Source organism: Lutra lutra, chromosome 10, assembly GCF_902655055.1.
Source record: "Lutra lutra chromosome 10, mLutLut1.2, whole genome shotgun sequence".
Classification (NCBI taxonomy): Eukaryota; Metazoa; Chordata; class Mammalia; order Carnivora; family Mustelidae; genus Lutra; species Lutra lutra.
Window position 1 is genome coordinate 109,106,447 of NC_062287.1, and position 11,116 is coordinate 109,117,562.

An 11,116-nucleotide genomic window follows, 5' to 3' on the forward strand; every position below is an offset into this window, starting at 1 on the left:
CTGGGATCATGACCTGAGCCGAAGGCAGTGGCTTTAACCCACTGAGCCACCCAGGCGCCCCAATATTAAGAATGTTTAAGAAAATTTAACAGTCAGGTTAATTTATTAGACTTACAGGAATTATTTAAGCATTAGGGATGTTTGTTAAGCAGACAACTGGAAGTGTTAAAACAATTAAAGAAAGTTGAATGCAATTTACAAATTCAATTTAAAATTCTCAAATGAGTTAAGTTCACAAATGAAATCAAGTACTCATCAAAAGGTCCCTTCAAACTGGTTAGAATTTTCTAGAATCATAAACAGAACAGAAAAATCTATAGGCTTTACTTAAAAGCAAAATTTAAAAGACTAGAGGCACCGGATGGCTCAGTTGGTTAAGCATCTGACTATTCATTTCTGCTCACGTCATGATCTCAGGGTTGTGAGATTGAGCCCCATGTCAGCTCATGCTGGGCATGGAGCCTGTTTAAAATTGTCTCTCCCTCCCCTCTGCCCCTCTCCACCCTCTCCAGAATAAACAATACATTTATTATTAACGATTTCATATTAATAAATTTCACACTGATGAACAGCACAGCAGTAAAAGCACTCGAAGCAGACACTGATGTGCAAATACAACAGATCAGAGCACGTGTGCTCCGGCCTAACTGCAGTCCTTCCCAGACCCCGGGCTGGCCAGTGACAGACATGCGAAAGGTGCCACACAGATCCTGGGAGACTAAGCATGACTCAGCATAGACAGAGCACGGAATTTTCCCTAAGGCCTCGGCCAGGGATGGATGTCTGTGGGGAGGGGAGCTGCCACATGTGGAGTCTGTCCCTATTCCACACACAGCTGGTGGAAACGCACTCAGAGCAGCCCTGGCTATCCGCCCGCCCTTCTCCGGCTTGCAGGCCAATAAGGAGCTATGGGACAGCGGCGATGAGGGGGTGCCGGGATGACTTCTGTTACACCTTCTGGCATGCTACCTAAGACAACAACACCACATCCCATCCCCCTCCCTCCAGGATCACCAAGGAGACAGCAGAGGAGGGGCAGGGCAGCCACCTTCTGTGGCAGTCTTAGTTCGGTAACTAAGGAAAACTCCAAGGACTCAGCGGGGCTTAGGGATGAAGCGCTAGACAAGCCTTAACAGATCAGATGACGAGGTCAAAGGCAGCCCTTCTTGGCAACTAATATTCCCTTGCTACTGATGGATCTGGGGGAAGACATATAAGAAAAGAGGGCACTCTTTAAGAAGCAAGGGGAAGGCCAGAATCTTGGATTCTGCTAATCAGCCTTCTCCGGGCCCCCATTTCTCAGCTGCGTGAGATAGGTGGTTAGGGCCCTCACCCAACTCTCCCCGCTCTCCTCTCAGGGATGCAAGTAAGGGCAGTAACATTGAACTCCATCAACCAAGAACAGGAAGGCGAGAGCAAGCAGAGAACAGGGCAGTGGAACCTTTGTGGAGGGTACAGTCCATCAAAAATCCACATCCATCTGGCCTTTACTCTATCTGCTTTTCATGCGATGAGAATTTTTTTTTCTTTTAAGGTAGGCTCCACACCCAATGTGGGGCTTGAACTCACAACCCTGAGATCAAGGGTTGCCATGTCCTACCCACTAAGCCAGCTAGGCGCCCCACTCCACCTGCTTTTCAAAGCAAACGCAAATGTAGAGTGGAAACCGGCCACGGCTGGTCCAAGACCTAGAACTAGAGAGGGCTGTGGGAACATCTCAGAACATGTCAGAACAACTCCTGGGTCATGACAGGTCACCTGAGAAAAATCCCCACACAATGGGTGGAAACTCAAGAATCCCAAGGTAAAGGAAGCTTCGCCCTGAGCACAGAGTCTGAGCTCTGGGGAAAGTTGTGATCCACGAAGCCGCCAGAGCACCTGGCTATGAAGCGACCTGCCTCCGGGTGTGGGGAAGAGCAGCGTGATCAGTGTCTGAAACACAGGTGGGCGCGTGAGAGAGCGAGGCTCGGGCCAGGCCAGGACGTTCATGCTGGACGAGCAGCGGGAGACAGGACTGGGTCACTAGGTAGATTCCTGCCCAGGGGCCTTGGCATTAGGCTGCGGAGACAGATGCACTCAGGCCAGGCATCGGGGAACCCCTGTGAGAGAGCAGCAGCTGGTTTCACGGGGGACAGGGCTGCCGGAGCACTATGTGGGCAAAGAAGGTCCAACTTCGCCCCTTCACATCCTTATCGCTGGGACTCCCGAAGCCTGGGTGTCCTTGTCTGGAAACACAGGTCACGTGTTTTTTTTTGTTGTTATTGTTTTGGTTTTTTTTAAAGATTTTATTTATTTATTTGACAGAGATCACAAGTAGGGAGAGAGAGAGGAGGAAGCAGGCTTCCCGCAGAGCAGAGAGCCAGACGCGGGGCTCGATCCCAGGACCCTGGGATCATGACCTGAGCCGAAGGCAGAAGCTTTAACCCACTGAGCCACCCAGGTGCCCCAGGTCAAGTGTTTTTACAGCCAGCCTCTCCCATGTCCAGCTTCACATCTCCCCGAGTCCCCCACTGCCCGGCTGCCTGCTCTACTCACTGACTCAAGGGGTCGTCCCTGAGACTGCCCAGCCCTAGACCTGCTTCTTGTGGTCCTGAGAAGCTCTGCTGCGTCTCCCTTAACTAGCTTCCCAAGCCGCACCCTTCCAGACGTCAGGCCTCCTGCACAGGCTGCCGGCTACCAACTGAGGCCAGCGGAGAGCCAGGGGTAAACCAAGAGAGATCAGGAACAGACAAAGACTGCTTCTATTTTCCGAAACTCAGAGCTCGGCCTCTTTTATTTACTGAACTTGATGACTGACATGCCAGGACTGCGAACCTCTACACCTGTTCCTGGAGAAGACCCACGCGCATCCCAGCGTCCTGGAATCAGGCATGGACTTACCCTCAGTTTTCTGTCGGCTCTCAGAAGGCAGCTGCTATCTAAAGTAAAAGAAAAAAGAAGTGTTATCTTCGCTTCTTCAGGCGTTCCTCCAGAGAACCCAGGAGTGGGAAGAACATAGGTCCAGAATCCAGAGAACTGTTCCTTTGCTTCCATCTTAGGGACCCGGGGCGGGGGTGGGGGGCCAGGACAGCACAGGGCTGAGAGGATCCTGGCTCCTGTCCAACAGTGTGGGCCCCACCCGTGCCTCTCGGTCACCCATTCCCATAACCAGTCAAAGCTGGTTTCCTCATCTGTGAAATGGGGATAACCGCAGCGCCCAGCCTGCCGAGTTCCCAGTGATGCAATACACACAAGCCACTGGCACGAAGCCTGGTACAAAGGACGCTCTCAGACATTAGCCAACGTGCTTAGTAAGGAGTGTTAAAGTAAAACCCTTTTCTGGCACCCACCACACAGAACAAGAAGTTCTAAAAACTTTTTTTTTTTATTTTATTTATTCACCTGACGGAGATTACCAGCAGGCAGAGAGAGGGGAAAAGATTACCAGCAGGCAGAGGGGAAAGCAGGCTCCCCGCTGAGCAGAGAGCCCGAGGCGGCGCTCGACCCTAGGACCCTGAGATGGAGATCACGGAGATCACCAACTGAGCCAAAGGCAGAGGCCCAACCCGCTGAGCCACCCAGGCGCCCCTATTGTTTTATGTGAACTGTTTTCTCTTCCTGCCCACCTCCATTCAGCCCACGCCCACTTTCTCAGCAGAGCTGTCTCTAAGCCTCAGGAGCTACCTAACCCCCTTGGATTCCCTGAGCCTGGTTCCTGTCTCACCAAGCAACTTGACACTAATTAAGAACTGTCTTACGTGACCTGAAAGCTGATACGTCTCCTACTTCCCTATTTCCTCAGATCTTTTCCTTTAGTGCTAACACATACACACAAGAGAGCACATCCCTTGTTTCAGACCCAAGGAAGCCCATCATTTTTTGGAGTTTTACAGACCACTTGGGTTTTTTTTGTTTTTAACATTTTACTTATTTGAGAGCAAGTGACCATAGGGTGGCAGGGGGCATAGAAGCAGACCCGCTGAGCATGGCGCCCGACAGGGGGCCAATCCCATGATCCCAGGACCCCAAGCTCGTGACTAGAGCTGAAGCCAAGATGCTTAATGGGCTGAGCTACCCCAGCACCCCTGGACCACTTGTTTCTGAGAGGCTACACCTGTCAGTCAGCTCTAGCCATTGGTCAGTAAAGAGCAAAATGGAGACACAAGCCAGCAAGCTGCTGAATGGATTGAATCCATGTTCTAAGATCAGTTGCCTTAAGAAATTATGTCAAGGCTCGAAATGAATCTTTGGGGGCATTCAATTCAATAAAATATTTATCAAGCACATACCTTGCATGAGGCAGCCATGCCAGAAGGCACAGGCACAGGCTCTGTTCCCAAAAAGCCCAAGGGCAAGTTGTTGAGGGCAAGCTAAGAGAGGATGAAAACGGGTAATACAGGAGAGGGAACCGGGCAGGGACCCCAGAGCCTGGCGGCCTGGGGCGGATGTGTAAATGAGGGCCTAACAGTCTCTTGGTTGTAGGGTTGTTGTCATGACCAAGTAATACATGCGGTGGGATTAGCAAAAGCCCACATCCAACTGAACAGGCTTGTCAAGACTTAATAATGCAGGAAAGCCTGAGTCCGGAAGAGTAATAGAAAACAAGGTCGCCAAGGAACAAGATGGGGGGTGGGTTTACTAAAAGGCAAGTCTGGGATGATGGCAAGCAGTCTCAGACAAGGGCTGAGGCAGAAGAAGGTACCTGTGGGGTGAAATGGAAGAAAAAACCCAAGAGATGGCCTCACATCTTTTCGTTCAGTGGGTAAGAGGAATGTTCTTCCTTCCATCATTTCCCACGTCTACTATGGCGCCCTACTCCTTTGGCAGCTCAACAACATGTCTACAACTGAGACTAGAAGCAACTAGGACAGAGACCAAGGGAGAGTCAGTCAGGCCCAGATGAGGTTTCAGAGTAACAGGCAAAATGGCCCACTTCTGCAAAGGAGGCCTCAGGTGAGAAACTAGCCCGCAGACAGGCACTCTCTCTGGATGGGAGGAGTCAGGGCCCAATCAGAAGAGGGTCAGATGCTGTTGGGAGACAGCCAACAGAAGGCCCACCCTAATCCTCAAGGAAAATTGTCTACTCAAGTGAGGTGTCCAGCTCGTACAGTAGCATGCCAATGACAGATCTGCATGGTCTGGGGCCTGCCCGGGCCTTCCTCCCAGATTCGCTGCCCTAGAACAGTCATCAGTGCAGTTCCTAAATGGGACCCTTTCCTGGTTCCCCAACTTCCTCACTGGTTTCCAGTTTGAGCCATTTCCAGTAATTCACCTGAAACATTTGTCCACAGCACTGACAAGTCATAGGGCAGAGGGACACAGAGAACTGCAAGTTGGAATGTCCTGAGTCTGAAGTCTACCCTGCCATGGTCCCAGGGTCTCTGTGAGCACTGTTGGGAGGACTGGCACCTGGCACAGCACCTGGGGTCCTGGGTGCCAGAAGGGAAACAAGGAGAAAGGGAAGAAGAGGGCAAAAAAGAAAAAAAAAAAAAAAAAAAGGCAAGTGGCCTATATTGGTACGTCAGAGGCAGCAAGGGTCCAGGAGGCTACCCACCAGGGCAAACTTCCCAGAAGGATGATCCTGGAAGTGAGAACTGGCACAGAGAGGGTCCAACAGGCTGGAGCAGCCTTTGGGAGAGAGAATAGGGAATAAGGCACAGAGGGGACTTTGGGACAAATTGTGGAAACTTTGGCTGGCAACGAATTCAATTCAACAAACAGATATTGAGCAACTATGGTGAACAAAGCCCATTCCAGCAGGGCAGGGCAGGGGAGCCACTAAGAACCAGAGGCCGCTTGCTCACATAGAACACAGACAGACACAACCTGTAGCTGCTGGGCCCTCAGAGCCCAACCAAAACCCATGGCACCTGCAGAACCCAATCTCACTTCTGCCTTTTCTGCACCATAGCAAGTGCCCTCACCTTGTTACATCTCCTGGAGAGGCGTCTTCAAAGTGCCCGGCCAAACTTCTACTCAAGTGGGAAGTGCTACTTCTCCCATCTTCTCCCCTGACCTTCCTCAGCCTTTCTCTTACAGGTTTTAGTTGCTTAAACTCAACTCTCCTCCATAATAAAACCTGGACTGCTCAAATCCAATCACTGCTTCTTCACTGAAGGATCCAGTGGAATTGAAGAAGACTCATGACTCACCTCCTCCAAGAAGCCTGCCCTAGTCTCGCCTATTTCTCCTCTCCCTGGCCTTGGTGTGTGGTCTGATTTGTGGGCCTTTACTGAACTTCCTAGGGGCCTCCTAGAGACCATGCCGCATCCACGCGGGCTCTCTACAAACATCTGTGGCACGCTGACTCACTGGTTAGGTTCTTTCTTTTTCTTTCCCCAGTTTGCCAGCAGTCCTAGGGCAAGGATTAACCTCACCTCCGAAGTCTTCTTCCCATGCCCAGTCTAGGGCTCCCAACATGGTAGGGGTACAAAAGAATGCCATGGAGAGCTCCAGACTTAGGATGAGCACTGGGCAAACAGAAAAGCTGTCACTGACAGTAACCACAAACGCCAAGCACATCCAACCCCACCAGAAGTGTCTGCATCACAGGCAGGGAAAGGGTGGCAAGGGAAACCAGGGCTGCTGGCCCCAAGGAAGGCAAAGACACTGGAGGCTCTCACTGGGATCTGGCAAAACACCCGCACTTCCTGGAGCCTCAGCTTTCTCAGCTGCAGAATGGGGACAATAGCCCTGGCCTCCTCTCGCTCACAAAAGGAGTGTTTCGATTTTTAAGTTTCAAAGCTGCCAGGAGCCTAGGGGCTTGGCCTCACCCCAGCATGTGTGCGATGAGGAAAGAGCTCGAGAGGAAAGAGCTCGAGAGAGGTAAAACAACTCACTCAAAAGTACACAAAACAAGTCCCGCTGGAAAGAACCTGCCAGGGCAGGTCCTCAAAGCCAGGGCCCTGATTCCGTGCCCAGGAGGGAACGTCTAGGACCGCCCGCTGCTCCTCACCGCCCCGGGCCAGTGCACTTTGTAAACTGCTACAAGCCCGAGAATAACGGGCTGAGTTCAGCCCCACCTCCTCCTCCTCACGGAGCAGCCTAGGACGAATCGCTGCTTCCCCTTCGAAATCCAGTGGAACCGAGGATCCCGACAGGGTTACTACAAGAATCCCTACAGCACCTGGAACACAGAAAACCCTCGCCTTGCACCCCAAGGCTTTCTTCAGGGCTAAGCAACTTCTAGTACGTTGGGGAACGCTTGGGCTCCCGATTCTGACAGACTTGGGTTCCAACCCTCAGGGACCTCGCCCTAGGCATTTGGGGGTTCCGTGCGTCAGTTTCTCCATCTGCAAAATGGGCCCGAGGGCAGGAATAAGGCCGCAGGCCGCCGACGGGGACGCGGGGCGGACGAAGCCAGGCGGGGAGGCGAGCCGGGGTCCGGGCGACGGGACCCCAGAGCAGGGTGCCTGGAGCGCGTGCGCGCGCAGGGAAGAGGGCGGGGGTAGACCCGCGCCGGTCGGCCATCCCCGTGGGAGGGGGAGGGGGAGGGAAGGGGAGAGAGGGAGGGGCGGCGCACGTCGCGTCTCGCACCGCCCGCCGCCGTCTCCTCCAGCCGTCACTCGTGGAGCCCGCACCGCCTTGGCGCGCACGACCCTTACATAAGCGTCCCCCGCGGCGGCGCTGGCGCACGCCCACCCGCTCCGACCCGCCGGGAGTACAGGAAGGTGCGCAGCGCCGCCGGCACTCACCTCCGCGCCTCCGCCGCAAGTCGTCGCCACCGTCTCTACCGCCGCTACCTCCACTGACAGGGAACAGCTGCGGTTTCCGCGCAACCGAACTTGCTGCAGTCCTGGCCCCGCCTTACAGACTTCTTATTGGCTCAGGCAGCCCATCCCCTCCTGTTATTGGACAGTGACTCCCGTCACTCACCGCTCCGGCTCAGGACTCCTCCCTACCCCCCCGCCTACCCGTCACGTTTAAGCCTTGGCGCCCCACGTCAGCCCCGCCCCTCGCGTCGCCGGCGGGTCCCAGGATTGGTGAGGAGGCTGGGAGGGCCCGCCCCTGCCGCGCCACCGCCTACTCCGTTGTCTATAGAGCCCCACGTGGGCCGCACCGCTGGGGCCTCCGCCCGCAATAGGCGGAAGTAACTGGGCTCCGCCGCGCTGTGATTGGCTGTCAGAGGGGGTGGGGAGGTGCGATTCATTCACCCGAGTAGCACGTGTCTCCCAAAGCCGCAAGCATAACAGATCGCACCGGGACTCAAGATATCTGGCCTGGACTTCAATGCACTGAGCTGACCGGGAAGAGGGCAGAGGAGAAGCGTTTGCGAAGGGCAGGGCGAAGGAGATGGCAGTCGTACCACACGAGTGTGCGTGATTTTGTCCCTTAGCTGTGGGAGTGGTGGTGATAGGCAAGAGTCCGTCTCTGTTTGACCTTGGACAAGCAAACTCATCACTCTGAGCCTCAGTTTCTTAATCTGCAAATCGAGGCCCCTGGGGACCTAGAAGGTTTAGAAGGCTTGATTAAACAGAAAGCTTCATAAGCTGGGCTCTCTGCCAATTAGGAGATATGAGAGTGACCAAAACCAAACAAAATCTCTGCTTTACATTGAGAGAAAAGGCATAATAAAATATAGGATACGCCAGATGGTAATCAGGGCATGGAGGAAAAATAACCCGCTTCCAGACCATGGTAAGGATCAAGGACTATGAGAACATCTTGTTAACCAGAAATAGTTTATTGAGCATGGAGAGATATTACAACTCCATTCCCTGTCATGTCTGTCACATTCTCTGTTTTGTCTCTCCAACTTTCTTGTCCTTCCTTCCACCTATCTGGCTGAACTTCAACATAGCTCAGTCCAACACAGTTATTTTAGTAGCAGATCAAGGATTAGAATCCCAATTCTCCAGATCCACATAGTGATTCGATTAACGATTCATTTGATTGTGCACTTATCATGAGCCTAGTGCTATGCCAGTGCACAGTGGGGAAAAGACAGGCCCTGTGGCATCACATCGTAGAGCTTACATTCTATTAGATACCCGTCCTAGGACACTTCCTGCATCAGAACTTCATTAATGCTGGAAAGAATTAAAGCACTGTGACCTTGGCCAGGGCCCCTCCCTCTCTGGACTGAATTTCCTCTTAGAAGCGATTGGACTCTGGGTGCCTGGGTGGTTCAGTTGGTTAAGTGTCTGCCCTTGGCTCAGGTCATGATCTCACAGTCCTGGGATCTAGATCCCGCTGGGAGCCTGTTTCTCCCTTTCCCTTTGCCTGGAGCTTCCCCACCTTGTGCGTGTGCTCTCTCTCTCTCTCTCTCTCTCTCTCAAATAAAGAAATAAATAAGCAGATGGACTTGATAGACACTGAGTCCCTATTACACTACTGTCCCTATTATTCATCTAGCATGCCTACCTGGTGATTTCAACATTTTCTGCCTGTATCTTATATCCCTCACTGTGCACATGTAAAATGTGGACCCTCGTGTCCCTCAGGAAAGGAAGGCCCTGCTCTAGGGCTGGCCATGCTGTAGGCACTATGAAGGTCAGGTCAGCCCTGCCTGGTCCCTGTGAACCTGTGGGTCTGGAGCAGAGTGGGTGGCTCCAGACTGGTTCAGGTGATTCCCATGTCAACAACCACCGGGCAGAGGTCTGAACAAAGAAACTAATTGAGAACTAGAAAATGGACTGCTATGAACAGAAAACGTGTGGGTTTTGGACAGTTAACACAGGCATGTAAATTATCTAGTTCAAGTTAGATTAGGAAACAAGACACCTCTCCATTGGGGCTTTTTCCTACCCCCAGGCTGAGCTCCCGAGAGGACAGTTAGAAGGGGTAGTCCATCCCAGATGGAGAAAACTGCACGGACAAAAACCTGGGTGGAGAGCCTAACGTGACTTAGAGCATCCCTCTGTGTGGGCTTCTGTACCACGAGTGGTGGAATCTCTTTGGGACAGGGTGCTTGCTAGTGAAAACACAGATTCCTGAGTGCCACTCCATGGTTCTCACCAAGTCAGAGGTCTTCGAATGACCAGCAGAATACTACTTGGATCCCTTTCTGGGGAATGAGATCCCTACATTGCGTTGCTAGTTTAAGAAGCTCTCCAAATGGGGGGGTGCCTGGGTGGCTCAGTGGGTTAAGCCTCTGCCTTCGGCTCAGGTCATGATCTCAAGGTCCTGGGATCGAGTCCCGCATCGGGCTCTCTGCTTGGCGAGGAGCCTGCTTCCTCCTCTCTCTCTCCCTGTCTGCCTCTCTGCCTACTTGTGATCTCTGTCCATCAAATAAATAAATAAAGTCTTTTAAAAAATAATAAAATAAAATAAAAGAAGCTCTCCAAATGGTTCTAATGTGGGTCAGTGTTGAGACCCACTAAGATACCAAGAGAAGTTACTCTCTTGGCTTTCTGATAATAATACTCCCCCTGGGGCTCCTTAAAAACAAAACAGGGGACACCTAGGTGGCTCAGTTGGTTAAGCATCTGATTCTTGATTTGGGTCAGGTTACCATCTCAGGGTGGTACTAGTCCCTCTCCCTCTGCATCCCCCACCCTGCACATGGGCACTCTCATAAATAAATAAATAAATAAATAAAATCATTTAAAAACAAATAAAAATAAAACAGATCCTGCCCTCCCCCGTCCCTAATTCAGTAAGGATTCAGTAAATCTGGTGGTTGGGCCCAAGAATCTTTTTATCTTCTATTTATGTATCAAAACCACAACTAATTCTTTTTTTTTTTTTAAGATTTTATTTATCCGGGCGCCTGGGTGGCTCAGTGGGTTAAGCCGCTGCCTTCAGCTCAGGTCATGATCTCGGAGTCCCGGGATCGAGTCCCGCATCGGGCTCTCTGCTCAGCGGGGAGCCTGCTTCCTCCTGTCTCTCTGCCTGCCTCTCTGCCTGCTTGTGATCTCTCTCTGTCAAATAAATAAATAAAATCTTTAAAAAAAAAAAGATTTTATTTATCCATTTGAGAGAGAGAGCACAAGGGGGGAAGGGCAGAGGGAGAGGGACAAACAGACACACCCAGCTGAGTGTGGAGCTCAATGTGGGGCTTGATCCCAGTACCCTGAGATCAGGACCTGAGCCAAAGTCAGATGCTTAACCTACTGAGCCACGGGGTGCCTCTCAACCTGCAACTGATTTTAAGGCCACCAAAACCTTGGGAAACTTTGCTGAGTTCCTAAGAGGC

At 52.0% G+C, this 11,116-nt stretch overlaps 1 protein-coding gene across 3 annotated transcripts in view; it reads right to left on the reverse strand.

The window, feature by feature from the left end:
- PC (pyruvate carboxylase) overlaps positions 1–7,792 on the reverse strand; it is a 96,610-nt gene extending 88,818 nt beyond the window's left edge. The window contains exons 1-2 of one of the 3 annotated variants that reach the window (XM_047693158.1): positions 7,674–7,792; positions 2,881–2,918 (exon numbers count right to left, since the gene is read on the reverse strand). The gene's annotated coding sequence lies outside the window, so the exon portion shown is untranslated. Of the gene's footprint in view, positions 1–2,880; positions 2,919–5,533; positions 5,608–7,001; positions 7,128–7,673 lie in introns of those variants that run through there. The other 2 variants (XM_047693159.1, XM_047693161.1) reach the window with 2 other exon arrangements.
- Positions 7,793–11,116: the final 3,324 nt, after the last annotated feature.